The sequence below is a fragment of the Ambystoma mexicanum genome, chromosome 12 (genome assembly GCF_040938575.1).
Source record: "Ambystoma mexicanum isolate Mex_15411 chromosome 12, UKY_AmexF1_1, whole genome shotgun sequence".
NCBI classification, from domain to species: Eukaryota; Metazoa; Chordata; class Amphibia; order Caudata; family Ambystomatidae; genus Ambystoma; species Ambystoma mexicanum.
In genome coordinates this window covers 351258679-351273423 of record NC_090936.1, presented here as the reverse complement: position 1 = coordinate 351273423, position 14745 = coordinate 351258679, and the positions used below count along the sequence as shown (strand labels likewise).

The window sequence follows — 14745 nt, the reverse complement described above, 5'->3', positions numbered from 1 at the left end:
AGTGTCTCCTCCAACACAAGATCCAACCTGTCCAAAACAGTGGACCAAAAATCAGAAACTCTCGAGCACAACCACAACATATGCATCAAAGAACCCCCACCACAACCCCAACACGAATCAGAGTCCGAAAGGCCCAGCCTTGCCATCCTAGTCGGAGTCCAATATAACCTATAGAGGACCCTCTGTCTAATATATCTCAACTGCAAATCCATCTTCGCTTTCACCCCCACCCGAAGCAAATAATTCCACTCGTTAACAGGGATAACCTCACCAACTTCAGCCGTCCAGGACAGGTGGAGTCGATCCCAAGCCCTAAGATCCGCCTCATCCGGTGGCATTAAACCCATGTACGTCGAGACCCCATATGAAGCCGAACGGAGAAGTTCGCATATGGAGGGCCTCTCTTCCATGACCCCACCGTCCAAAATTCCTGTCCGTTCAGTCAGTAGCGCATTCAAAGCATTATAGCGACTCCTTTCTCTAGCACCAATCCCAAAAGACGTCCTCAATTGGTCAAAGGGAATCATATAACCGTCCAACCACACATCACAAATACGGAGAATGCCCCTAGTAATCCAGCTTTTCCAGAATAAGGTTTTGTTTGCCATCTGCAAACATGCATTATGCCATAAAGAAGCATCATAATGCAACCGAGCATTACCTCCAGTAAGTTCAATAAAGCGCAATATCGCCTTCCTAGTTGCACACATTGTAGGCAACTTCTTCACCGAAAACGGTACTTTCAACAAAGTATACATATCCTTAAGGGCATAAGGCAGAAACTGGGAATTCTCAATAATATTCCAATTGGGAACATAATCATGGACAGTAGAAAAGTACGAATTGGACTTTTTCAATAGAAAGCCCATACAATATTTCTGCAAATTCGGATAACCAAACTCCCCATCCTTCACAGGACATGGCAGAATATATTTAGGAATCCTAGGCCGTTTACCAGCCCCCCATAGAAAACTCTGAAATGCTTTGTCAATAGGAGCTAGCAATTCTAACAGCTGTGATCTAACATCTGTTACATTCATTGGATCTAGATTCTTTTTAATGCTAATGTGTTTCTTAACAGAGTTCAGGATTTGCTATTCAAACACACCTTGCTTAAATAAAATGCATACAACGGTGGTATCTCTCTCTTAGGTCGATAAAGAAACTCAAATGTAAATACATTTGTAGTCTGAATGACAAAGAGGACTTCAGTAGAACGCATCTCTGCTAACGCTCTCTAAACATAGCAAATCTGGATTGGTTTCCAGTGTGAATGACAAAGAGTTTCAGTGATACAGTCAGTGCTGTTTTCAGCACACGGAGTATCTGGGCAGAAGAAGTTTACTTTCTTCAGAGCTTAGCCATCATTATGGTTAGAAGACCTTAAAATGGGAGATGACAAGTTTCAGCATTATGGCTGTGTATTGTTGCCAAATCAGACAGGGTAACATCTGGCAGGAATGGTGAAAGTTACTGTCCCAATGTTATCAATGTGTGAAAGAAATGATAGATCTTTGTTGACAGAGATCATACGATTCCAGACTGTTGGAGACATTATGAGATCAGGGCCCATAGAAGCGGGACCAGTTGTAGGCAGTTGCGTTGCATTGTCCTTCCCCGCCACAGTCTTTATGGCATTGTGAAAGAACCAGTTTAGCTTTATCCAGATGAGGAATTCGGCATGCATTCAGTATCCAGTTTACTATTGAAGACACAAGAGGGACCTTGTAGACTTTAAAAATGATAGGGAACGAAGGAGACATTTGTGGCTCCAGGAGGAGATATTAAAAAGGGCACAAAAAGGATCCCAATTTGATGCAGTGGATGGAATATGATCGGAAGGACAGAAAACAGCACATGGCTTTTCAGCTAATCTGACCTGATGTTATAAGGATGAGGCGTTCCACAGTGTCATAAGCGTGGAGAGTTAAAAGCAGCTCATCAGGGTTGACTCTGTCCTTTTCAATGGCAGATATCTGAATAGGGGTCAATAAAACAGGTATTTTGCTCTAGGTTTTTTAACGTTGTGCAGGTCCTGTTTCTCACAGGATTTAGACAAACAGAATAGGCCCGAGATTCCTATCTGGGAGCATCATGAAAGTCTTGCAGAGATTTTCATGAATTTAGTGTCATGACCCTTACCCCTGGCCCTCACTGGCAAATCAGCCTTCCAGTTAGGGCCAGGTCAAAGGCCTTAAAACCTCATCCAAGACTCTCTTGGAATCAGTCCTGGCGCCTTTGGCGCCAGGCTCATAACCATCATGAAGACCAACATTAGAATGGGACTATTTACTTGGGACTATTTAACTTGGTGGGGGGGGGGTGTTCAGCCAACATGGAGGCACACACATAGCTCAGTTACAAGGAACTGGGCTATGCAGGCTAGACTTTTGGGTGTGGCAGGCCTGTGACTACTTTACCTGGACTACTTTGGGTGTGGCAGGCCTGGGACTATTGTACCTGGACTACTTTACCTGAGACTATTTAAACCACACCCAAACAGCAAAACATGCTTTGCGTTATTCTGCTGTGGGCAGCGTAACGCTCACCGTATTCAGTTCTTTGATGCCAGCTTTCCTGAAACCAAGGACCTGCAGAGGGAGAAAGAACACTAAGAAACTTACCTGGAACAGTATCCTGTCTTCAATCCATACCTGAATTCAGTTCCACTCATCGCTGACTTCAGATCCACTCACCTGAAGGTATGAACTCCGTCATCCGGCACTGTATGCATCCTGGAATACAATAACCTGGAAAGAAGAGAAAGAAAGACAGCATTAGTAAGCGTTTACTCACGTTTCCTCCCGAATGAAGAAAGCCACACAATTCTTACCTGGGTAGTCATCTCCTGGTCAGTATCATTGCTGGAACAGTACGGCGCTCGGCGAGGAACATCGCAACCTGCAAGGATAGAAAAGACACAGGTTAGCAATATAAAATGCAAACAGTGCCGTGCATTACGCATTACTCACCGGACAGCATCGCGCACCGCGCTTTCACCTACCGGCCCATGCTCATCTTTAAACTGCATGACAACACCAAAATACCTTTCCATACCTAAAAGGAAAGAAGCAAGACCTTATTATTCGAACTAAAAGGAACATAAGAACTGCATATGTAGACTGTAAAACAGCAAACCTACGGAGTCGCAGCAGGCCTGGATTCCCACAAGGGGGCTTGCACCAGTGAAGTAACTTGGTCACTGCTCGCCCCCCACATCTACGCGCCCCTGCCACGAGGAGCAGGACAGAGAATCCACCTTTTACAATATTAAGGTGAGGAGAAGGCCCAAGGGGGAGGAAGGAGTTGAGGTCAAGGGAGGTGGGAACACATAAAGACAATCTGGTATTGAATCCAGCTCTCCTATATTGCAGACCCATCTTTAACCAGAGGCCTTACCAAGGGACCGGGAGAGGGTTCGAGAGTGCAAATCATCCAACCAGGGCTGGGTGGTGTGCCCGTGGATACCAGGTGAGCGTAACAGAACGCAAAGCCTCAATAATATTATCCACCTGAGCGTCATGGAGACTTCAGAGACTGACCAGTTAGTTCAGTTGTTGGGACAATTACGCACTGAAGTACATTCAGCCAGGCAAGAAACTAACGCTCTTAGGAGGGATTCGATTGTTACTAAGGATCGTACCGACGAAATAAGTAGAAAATTGCTCCAATCACAGGGAGGACAGACCCCATTGCCTGGTAACATTCCGCCAGCACCTGTACCAACTTCTTCCACCAATCCATTACAAATAACCCTTCCTGAGGCAGTTCCTTTAGCTCCACCTGAATGATTTACAGGGGACCTCAAGAAGTACGCAACATTCATGAACCAGTATCGTCTTCATTTCCTTTGTCGACCTGGGGCTTTTCCTAACGACCAAGCGCGGATTGCTTTTGTCTTGTCATATCTGAGTGGCAGTGCTACGGATTGGTTGGTACCATTGGTAAGTCAGGATAACCCGTTGTTACATGACTTTGGGGGTTTCCAGATGGAAATGGAAAAACTCTTTGCTCGTCATACCCAAGGCCAAGCATTAGACAACAAACTTTTGTCACTCCGTCAAGGAAGTCAAGACTTGCTTACATATATAGCACATTTAACAGACTAGTCATTGAAGTTGGGTGGCCTGAGGAAAAAAGGACCACACTATTTCATCGGGGTCTACGAGGGGAACTAAAGGATGTCCTTGCTCAAGTGGCTAACTCACCTAAAGACTGTGGAGAATTCATCAACCTTGTGGTGCAATTAGATCACAGATTACAAGACCTAAAAGCGGACCGGGTAAGGTTAAACACTCGAGCTGTGTATGTCCGGTCAAAGGATCATGTTCCACGTACACTGGAAAACACGGTAGAACCCATGCAAATCAGAGGTGTACGGCCCCCTTTAACTAAAACAAGAGACAAGAGAAGGCAACAGCAATTATGCTTATATTGCGGAAAATCAGGCCACTTCCTCAAAGAATGTCCAGTGAAACCACCAAGGAGAACTGTTGGAGCCACAGAGGAGGAAGATAATAACAAGGAGTCGGAAAACTACCAAGCCCGGCAAGCATAGAGGTCTGCTTGTCGAGCGAGAAGGATGAGCCACAGACCTCACACTTTGCATTACCCGTAATTTTGATCAATCACCAACAACCGTCTCGGATGCATGCTGTCGAAGCATACATAGACAGTGGAGCAGTTGGGAATTATGTAGACCAAGATCTGGCAGCAGTGATGGGGCTTCCCTTATGCTCTAAGTCGACTACTGAGAAAGTTACTACAGTTGATGGGACATAAATAGCTTCCAGACGAGTAATCCAATGTACAGCAGCACTAACCCTACTGTGCCAGGATGGACACCGAGAATCTATTGCATTCGATCTCATCAAAGCTCCTCAGTTTCGACTAATCTTAGGGATGCCATGGTTGGTAGCTCACAACCCTCTAATAGATTGGCGTGCCAAGAAGTTGGCCTTTTCCGATGATTGTGCTATTGTGCTTGCAACTGTTATTACCAAGAAATGGGGAAAACAGACTTATGTACATCTGCTACTTCCAGTACGGTGGCGATTGTACTAGGTGTTACTAGTACTCTACCAAATGAATACCAAGATTTTCAAGACGTGTTCCAGAAAGAACAAGCCAATACTCTACCACCGCACAGGCCCTACGATTGTCAGATCGACCTCATACTAGGTGCGCAAATTCCTTGTGGTCGAATCTATGCACTTACTGAACCAGAAAACCTCCATTTGAAATCTTATCTTGATCAGTACCTGGCAAATGTATTTATCCGCCCATATGAATCACCGGCAGCCAGTCCCTTATTCTTCGTACCAAAGAAGGGAGGAGATTGGAAGACTTGCATCGACTATCGCGCATTAAACCAGATCACAGTAAAAAAAACATTATCCACTGCCCCTTATTCCTGAATTATTGGATCAAGTCAAAGAAGCCCAAATCTATACCAAACTGGACCTTAAGGGGCGTACCATCTTGTTTGAGTGAAGAAAGGAGACGAATGGAAAACCGCCTTTCGTACCAAATACAGCTTGTATAAATACCAGGTAATGCCTTTTGGACTTTGCAACACTCCTGCTGCATTCCAGTACTTTATGAATAATGTTTTGCGGGAGTTAATCGACGTTTGCGCCCTGGTTCACATTGATGGCATCTTAGTGTATTCTGCTACAAAAGAAGACCATGTCAGGCATGTCCTCTCCGTCCTTACTAAACTCTGCCAACATAAACTGTATGCTAAACTCGAAAAATGCTCTTTTCATGTCACCGAAGTGGAGTTCCTCGGTTTTATCCTCACACCAAAAGGTATCAGAATGGATAGGCACAAGGTAGATGCCATTCTTAACTGGCCGTCACCAACTTCATTTAAAGGAATCCAGAGTATGTTGGGCTTTGCAAACTTTTACCACCGATTCATCCCAGATTTTTCCCAAATAGTGCATCCAATTACATCACTATTGAGAAAAACCAATAAAAAGTTCCATTGGACCGAAGAAGCAGAGAAGGCCTTTCAAGAACTTAAGAAAAAATTCACTTCTGCTCCAGTTCTATGGCATCCTCGCCCATACCTCCCTTATATAGTTGAAACAGATGCCTCTAGCATGGCTATGGGAGCTGTTCTCTCACAAAGGGACCCAGGAACTGGCCAGTTACACCCTGTGGCCTTCTGGTTACGAAATTTCTCACCTCCCGGACTCAACTATGCTATCACAGACAAAGAACTCTTGGCCATAAAATCAGCTTTCAAGGCATGGCGACACTATCTCCTTGGTGCTAGACATACTGTCACGATCATAACTGATCATCGAAACCTGCAATACCTAAAAACAGCAAACGCTCAATCATCCCGTCAACTGCGATGGGTTCTTTTCTTCGCTGAATATGTCTATGTGATCACCTACCGGCCAGGAGTCCGAAACGGAAAGGCTGACGCCTTGTCCCACATGGGTGTTGATGAAAAGGTATACATAACTCCAGATCCAGTAGCCATCATTCCAGAAGACAAACTCCTGGGTCTTACGACAACATTGACACAGGGTGAACTCCAAAACAAGATCCAACTCTTAATGGATCCCACTTTCTCACAAGAGTGGTGTACTCAAGGAAAACATTACACCATTAAATACCAGTTACCATATTTTAGGAACCGTCTATACTTGCCAAGTGAAGATTTACAAGAGCAGGTTATTTCGGGTTATCAAAACTCCCTCATTGAAGGTCATCCTGGAATTGCCAAAACTCTAGCTAAAGTAAAAAGAAACTATTGGTGGCCTACATGGCGTAAAGACATCATACAATTTATCCAATCTTGCAGTGTGTGTGCACAAAACAAGTCCCAAAAGCAGAAACCAGCTGGTCTTCTCCAACCATTGGAAATTCCTCCTGCACCATGGCACACACTGTCCCTTGATTTCATTACAGATCTACCTCCTAGTCAAGGATTCAACACCATCTTAGTAGTTGTAGACTTGCTCTCTAAAATGGCACACTTTATTCCTTTTAAGGGTCTTCCAAATGCATCCAATTTAGCAAAAGTATTCCTGGAGAAAATCGTACGGCTACATGGCTTTCCATCGGTCTTGATCTCAGATCGAGGTAGTCAGTTCGTATCCAACTTCTGGAGGAAAAGCTGTTCAATGGCCCAAATTGACATTCGACTATCCACAAGTCACCATCCTCAAACAGATGGCCAAACAGAAAGAACAAACCAAACCCTTGAGCAATACTTAGTTTGCATGTTACCTCAAGTGGAAAGAAATTGGAAGGACTTGTTATGGATGGCTGAATATGCCTTTAATAATTAATTACACACCAGCACTGGACAAATCCCTTTCTACACTATATATGGTAGACATGCACGTACTTCAGAATTGGATCAACCAACCCCTTTGAAAATGCCAGCGGTTAAAACACTACATACGACTATTTCCCAGGCCTTCAAAGAAGCAGCAGAACATTTACTCCAAGCTAAGAACAGACAAAAGAAATTTGCTTACCAACATTGTAGTAAAGCCCCCAACTATGAAATTGGAGACAAGGTCTGGTTAGCATCAAAATATGTGCCCATAAAAGGGACTCAGACCTTTCATCCCCGATATCTTGGACCTTATTCTATTGAATCCATAATAAATCCAGTGGCAGTTAAATTAGCCCTACTACCCACTATGCAGATTCATCCTGTGTTTCACGTATCAATTCTGAAAACTGTACAACCCGGTACTCGGGTTACAACACCACCAAAACCAGTATTAGTTGACGGAGAACCAGAGTTTGAAGTAAAGGATATCCTAGACTAAAAATAAACCAGATCCAAACTATACTACTTAGTTGATTGGAAGGGATACGACCCTCTAGACAGATCATGGGAACCTAGTGAATACATCCTCGCTTAATTAAAACGTTCCATCAGAATTACCCAGGCAAACCAGGACCAGGCAGAAGTGCCACCGTGAGAGGGGCCTTGGGGGGAGTGCTGTCATGACTCTTGCCCCTGTCCCTCACTGGCAAATCAGCCTTTCAGTTAGGGCCAGGTCAAAGGCCTTAAAACCTCATCCAAGACTCTCTTGGAGTCAGCCCTGCCGCCTTTGGCGCCAGGCTCATAACCATCATGAAGACCAACATTAGAATGGGACTATTTACTTGGGACTATTTAACTTGGGGGGGTTCAGCCAACATGGAGGCACACACATAGCTCAGTTACAAGGAACTGAGCTATGCGGTCTAGTCTTTTGGGTGTGACAGCCTGGGACTACTTTACCTGGACTACTTTGGGTGTGGCAGGCTTGGGACTATTTTACCTGGACTAGTTTACTTGAGACTATTTAAACCACACCCAAACAGCAGAACATGCTTTGCGTTATTCTGATGTGGGCATCGTAACGCTCACCATGTCCAGTTCTTTGATGCCAGCTTTCCTGAAACCAAGGACCTGCAGAGAGAGAAAGAACACTACGAAACTTACCTGGAACAGTATCCTGTCTTCAATCCATCGCTGACTTCAGTTCCACTCACCTGAAGGTACGAACTCCATCATCCGACACCGCATGCATCCTGGAATACCATAACCTGGAAAGAGGAGAAAGAAAGACAGCATTAGTAAGCGTTTACTCACGTTTCCTGCCGAATGAAGAAAGCCACATAATTCATACCTGGGTATTCATCTCCTGGTCATTATCATGCTGGGACATTACGGCGCTCGGCGAGGAACATCGCAACCTGCAAGGAGAGAAAAGATACAGGTTAGCAATATAAAAGGCCAAACAGCGCCGCGCATCGCGCATTACTCACCGGACAGCATCCCGCACACCGCGCTTTCGCTTACCGGCCCATGCTCATCTTCAGACTGCATGACAACACCAAAATACCTTTCCATACCTAAAAGGAAAGAAGCTACACATTATTATTCGAACATAAGAACCGCATATAAAGACTGTAAAGCAGCAAACCTATGGAGTCGCAGCAGGCCTGGATTCCCACAGGGGGCTTGCACCAGTGAAGTAACTTGGTCGCTGCTCACCTCCCCCACATCTACGCGCCCCTTCCACGAGGAACAGGACGGAGAATCCACCTTTTACAATATTAAGGTGAGGAGAAGGCCCAAGGGGGAGGAAGGAGTTGAGGCCAAGGGAGGTGGGAAAACATAAAGACAATCTGGTATTGAATCCAGCTCTCCTATATTGCAGACCCATCTTTAACCAGAGTCCTTACCAAGGGACCGGGAGAGGGTTCGAGAGTGCAAATCATCCAACCAGGGCTAGGTGGCGTCCCCGTGGATACCAGGCGAGTGTAACATTTAGTGATGGCATCTTTTGTAAACTTATTGGCAGATTGTGAACACTTACATTTTAAATGTTGCTAGGTGCTAACAAATGAGGGAATGTGGTGTTATAGTAGGCAAGAACATTTTCTGATAAACAGCTTTGATGCCTTTCCTTCAATCTTGAGAGGGGGGTCATGTCACAGATGGATTTAAAGAAACCCAACAGGCATTGAGTATTGCTGATGGTACCTTACACATGTAACAAGGCACATATAGAGGGGGCAGAAACTGGGGCCATTCTGACTCCCTCACCCTGCCTCTGTAGCAGGACTGGTTCTGGTGAAACCCTTGGTAGGCCAACTGCCCTAGGTTGAGATGGGTTGTGCCCCACTCCCCTTTAGGGTTAAGCCTCAGACCCTGTCGCAGTCTGCATAGTTCCTGGCAAAGATTCCTGCTTTTATGCCAAATACAGAGTTTGTATGTTTGTTACATGTTAACGAAAATGTAATTTGTAAACCAAAATAAATTCCCCTGATAAACAGGAGGGCAGATGTTGGGGTTGCCAAGGGGAGGGGGGGTGCCCGCCCAAGCAGTTTAATGCTTGGCTTGAGGGTGCTGTGGAGAGAATCTTGTAGCCATGCCGCTTTCAGGCGTTAGGGGCTTGTCACTTGGGATCTCCAGGAAGACCTGCCCTTTTCAGGGGTACAATATAGCTGAGTGGGATCCACAAAGCTGCTGAACAGAATTGTTTGGTAAAAAGGGATTGAATTCAGCACACTGAGACATTACTGGGTAAAACTAAAAAGCTATCAGGACAGTCTTCTCCAAATTTCCAAAAATGTGAGCGGTTCCTTATAAAGTTTACATGGTTCGGGATACCATCTCCATCACTCGCAGTCTCAAAGATACTCTCTCTGGGTTTCTGATTATCGAGAGGTGTTGGTGGGATAACAATCACTTCATTCTGGCTTGTAGTTCCTGTACACATTGTTGTGTCTCTGCTCCCAAGCAGACCTAGTAAATAATAGCCGGATCCACAGGTCTGCACTATAGGGCCGTCACCATATGAACACAGGTCACAGACTTGTAACTTCAAGCCTGAGTGGCCTTATCAATTCACTCATAGTATGGTTAATACATCTGAAAGATATACGAGCATCAGGCTCCCAACTAGCAGCCTAATGGGTGTATGAAGGGGTGCAGGAAAACCATTCAGTGTGAGCATTTTTAGGAGATTGGAGCTTTGGAGATTGTTGCAGACAAGAGACTGGAGAGGCTAAGAGGAGGCCGAAGGCTGGAGTTTGGAGAAGAGCTAAGGGGGCGGTTGTGAGGAGGAGAAGGAATAGCTGAGGAGAAGGTGGTAAGAATAAAAGAGTTATATACCATGGTGAGAAGAGCTGAGGTGAAGGTTGTGAGATGAGTTGAGGAGGAGGAGGAGTTGATGAGACGATCGATGGAGAAGAGAGGCTGAAAAAAACTGAGCAGGTGGTGGTAAGAAGAGCTGAGGAGGAGGATGAAGAAAGCTAAAGAGATTGTGGTTGGGGCAAGCAAAAAGGGCAAATAAGGATACATACAACCCAAGTCCATAGGGTGCATGAGTTGGAGGGGAGGGAGAATGAGCATGTGGCAATGCTTTTAGGTGGATTTACTAGAGGTTAGGATAGCAATGGGAACTAAGAAGGTGATCAGGGAAGGCCACCTATGAATGAGCATGTGTGGAGGCAACGAGGAGAAAAGGCAAGTGGAATTGCTGGGAAAATATATCAGGCCCCCTGGGACGGGAACAACTCCAGACCCACAGGAGAATCCCAAAAAGCTTCAGTTGTAATCTCTTGTTTGGTGTAAGCTTTGTTCCATGTTGAAATATCTATCCAAACCCAACTCCTGAGAGGAGCTCAGCTGCAACAGCGACCCATGTAAAGAAACTGGAATTTCACCTTAAAGACCAAGTGTCACAAGTCTCTCCCCTTCTCACCTGTTTCTGTTGTGTACTTGCAACCTTCTGGGATTTCTTCTTCTTTACGGTCCGGGATTTGTATAGTCCCGAACGCCGGTCTTCGGCGTCCAGCGTGAGAGTAACGGTTCAGTTTCCAGGAGCATTCTACAAGTCCAGGGTAATTCCAGGAAGTAATTAAGGTACGCTCGGAGGCACGGAAGACCGTGAATCGAGCACGGAAGGTTTTCCAGGAGATTGGGGAGGAAAGGGAACAGGAGGGAATTCAAGGGACTGGGAACAAGGAATCAAGCGAGAGCCCCGATCGAACTCTGGCTAAGCACGTCCGACTACAGCTAGCGGTAGCGTTGAGACGCGCAGAGCCGCGGGGGCATGTCTTTTTTATAGGATGAGCAGCGTGGAACGCATAGACTGATCCGGAGTATTCTGTTCCGGGCGGCCATGTTGGAAGGATAACTGCATGCAATCCCCTGCGAGTCAGGGACCAGGAGGTCCAGAAAAGACGTAGACGACGGTTCATGACAGTAAGCCTCCTCTGGAAACCAGCTCCTCTGGGTTTGCCCGGATGGATCAGATGAAATCGTCGAACCAATCTGGGACCATTCATGTTTGACACAGGTTCCCAGGTACGCTCACTGGAGGGGTACCCTTTCCACTCAACCAGATATTGTAGTTGACCCCGTCGACATCTTGAGTCACAAATCCTGGAAACCTTGTATTCCAGTTGATCATTTACAATAACAGGGGTAGATCTAGGAGCTGTTCGGGATGACTGAATGTATGGTTTTAACAGAGAAGTGTGAAAGACTGGATGGATTATTTTTCAAGATTCAGGTAACCGAAGTTGAAAGGCCACTGGGTTGATGATTTCTTGTATGGAAAAGGGACCGTAATATCTGGGAGCCAGTTTATTGGGGCGCAGGTGTCGAGGAAGGAGCTTCGAGGATAACCAAACCTTATCCCCTACTGAATAGGAAGGTCCAGGTCTTCTTTTAGAGTCAGCATATCGTTTGACATCTTCTCTGGCCCGTTCTAGGTATTCCTTAACCTCCTTATGTATTGTGATGAGGTTTTCGATCCAGGAGTCTACTGCAGGTACTGGAGTAGGATGTGGGAGTACGGAGGGTAGGACTGATGGATGGAATCCTTGGCTACAGAAGAAGGGACTGGTCTTGATAGCTGAATGATCTGAATTGTTATAGGGGAATTCAGCCATAGGTATTAAGAGTGACCAATCGTCCTGAACTTTGGTGGCAAAACATCGTAGATATTGTTCGAGAGTCTGGTTCACACGCTCCGTGGCTCCATTGGTTTGTGGATGGTAGCCAGAGGATAGGGCACGTTGGATTCCCAGAATATGACAATGTTTCTTCCAAAACTGAGATAATTACTGAGGTCCTCGGTCTGAAATGATCTTGGAAGGCAACCCATGAAGTCGGAATATGTGTTCCAGGAAAATTCCGGCAAGGTCTGATGAGGAAGGTAGTTTGGATAAGGGTGTAAAATGAGCCATATGAGTAAAGAAATCAATAGTCACCATGATTGTTGTGTAGCCTCTAGACGGTGGTAATTCCACGATAAAATCAGTGGCGATGACTTCCCAAGGTCTTGTTGGTATTGCTGGTTGGAGTAGGAGTCCGGCTGGCTTCTTATTATCGTGTTTGTTCTGATTGCAAACTGCGCATGTTTGGACATGGATCCTAATATCATCCTTCATCTTGGGCCACCAAAACTGTCTTTGTACTAGATGGAGTGTGTTGGTTATCCCACGATGTCCCGAATGTAAGGTATCATGACATAGACTTGTAATCCTTTGTCTCAGTCCAGGAGTGGGAATGACTAGGTAATTATCTTTGAATAGATACCCGTCCTTAGCTGTGAGATTCCATCTGTTATTTCTCTCGTGCTCCTTCCAGAGGTCCGAAAGTCGAGTTTGGCCTTGGATATTCTCCAGGAGGGTGAGTGCTTGGGCAACAAAGATCGTGTGAGGAAACATCTTTGGAAAGGTCCGATCCTCAGAGTTTTCATAGTTAGGACGTCTGGAAAGGGCATCAGCAATTATGTTTTGTGATCCAGGGACATGATGGATGTGGAACTGGTACTGGGCAAAGAAGAAGGCCCAACGGGCCTGACGACTGTTCCTACACTCCAAAGATTGTAGAACTTCAAGATTCCGATGGTCCGTACGGACCTGGACTGGATGCCTAGCTCCCAGGAGTAGGTGTTGCCATTCTGTGAAGGCTTGGCGGATGGCTAGCAGTTCCTTTTCCAATACGGAATAATGAGTCTCACTGGGCGTCAGGGTTTGTGAAAGGTAAGAAATGGGGTGCTCCAATTTGTCCTGAAATTCCTGTTTTAGTACTGCTCCTATGGTGTAATTGGATGCATCCGTCTCCACTAGGAATGGTCGGTTAATATCGGGTTGAGCCAGGATGGGGGCTTGAGTAAACTCTGTCTTTAATCGTTGGAATGCCTTGTCTTGATCTGTAGACCAGAGAAATGGAGCATCTTTCTTCAAGAGAGCAATGATCAGTTGAACAATTTCAGAGAGGGATGGTATAAACTTTGGGTAAAAATTGGCAAGTCCCAGGAAAGATTGAATCTGTTTCACGGATGTGGGAGCCGGCCAAGATAGTATGGCTTTTACCTTTGAAGGATCCATTCCGATTCCTTCTGGACTAAGGACAAATCCTAGGTAATGAGCAGAAGTGACGTGAAACAGGCATTTCTCGGGTTTAGCTAGGAGTTTGTGTTTACGTAATCATTGTAAGACTGCCTTAACATGCTCTTCATGCCTTAGAAGGTCCTTGGAGTAGATCAAGATGTCATCCAGGTAGATGATAACGAAGAGGAACAGCATGTCCGAGAACACCCTATCCATGAAACGTTGAAAAACTGCTGGGGCATTAGCAAGTCCAAAGGGCATGACCAGATATTCAAAATGGCCAAAGGGAGTCCTAAAGGCTGTTTTCCATTCGTCACCTTCCTTTATACGAATGAGATGGTAAGCACCCCTTAGGTCTAATTTTGTGAAGATTACTGCACCTCTGACTGCTTTCAGGATATCCGAGATGTGGGGTAGAGGATAACGGTTCTTGAGAGTGCACTGATTTAGACCACGGTAGTCCAGACATGGTCTGAGTTCTTTGGTATCTTTCTTTGGAACGAAGAACAATGAAGCACCCGCTGGAGATTTGGACGGGCGTATGGTGCCATTTTCCAGGTAAGTATCCATGTATTCTCGGAGAGCCTTCTTTTCAGGTTCAGATAATATAAACATTCTGCCGAAAGGATTCACAGCTGTGGGTTCGGTATCGATGGCACAATCCTCTGACCTGTGAGGAGGGAGAGCTTGGACTATCGCAGTCGAAAAAACATCAGAAAAGGCTTGGAAGGCCCTGGCAATCTGGATGATGTTAGAAACAGTGACTGGACTTTGTTGGTTCTCTTGAAAGTCTCTAGAAGGCTTTGGTAAGGTATCCAGGGATAGGCAGTGGGCCATACAAAATTTAGGTCCAAGAAACAG

At 45.5% G+C, this 14745-nt stretch overlaps 1 protein-coding gene across 9 annotated transcripts in view; it reads left to right on the top strand.

Annotated features, from left to right (window-relative positions):
* Positions 1-14745, top strand: part of ITPR2 (inositol 1,4,5-trisphosphate receptor type 2) — a 4412221-nt gene that overhangs the window by 4224037 nt on the left and 173439 nt on the right. The window lies entirely within an intron of this gene.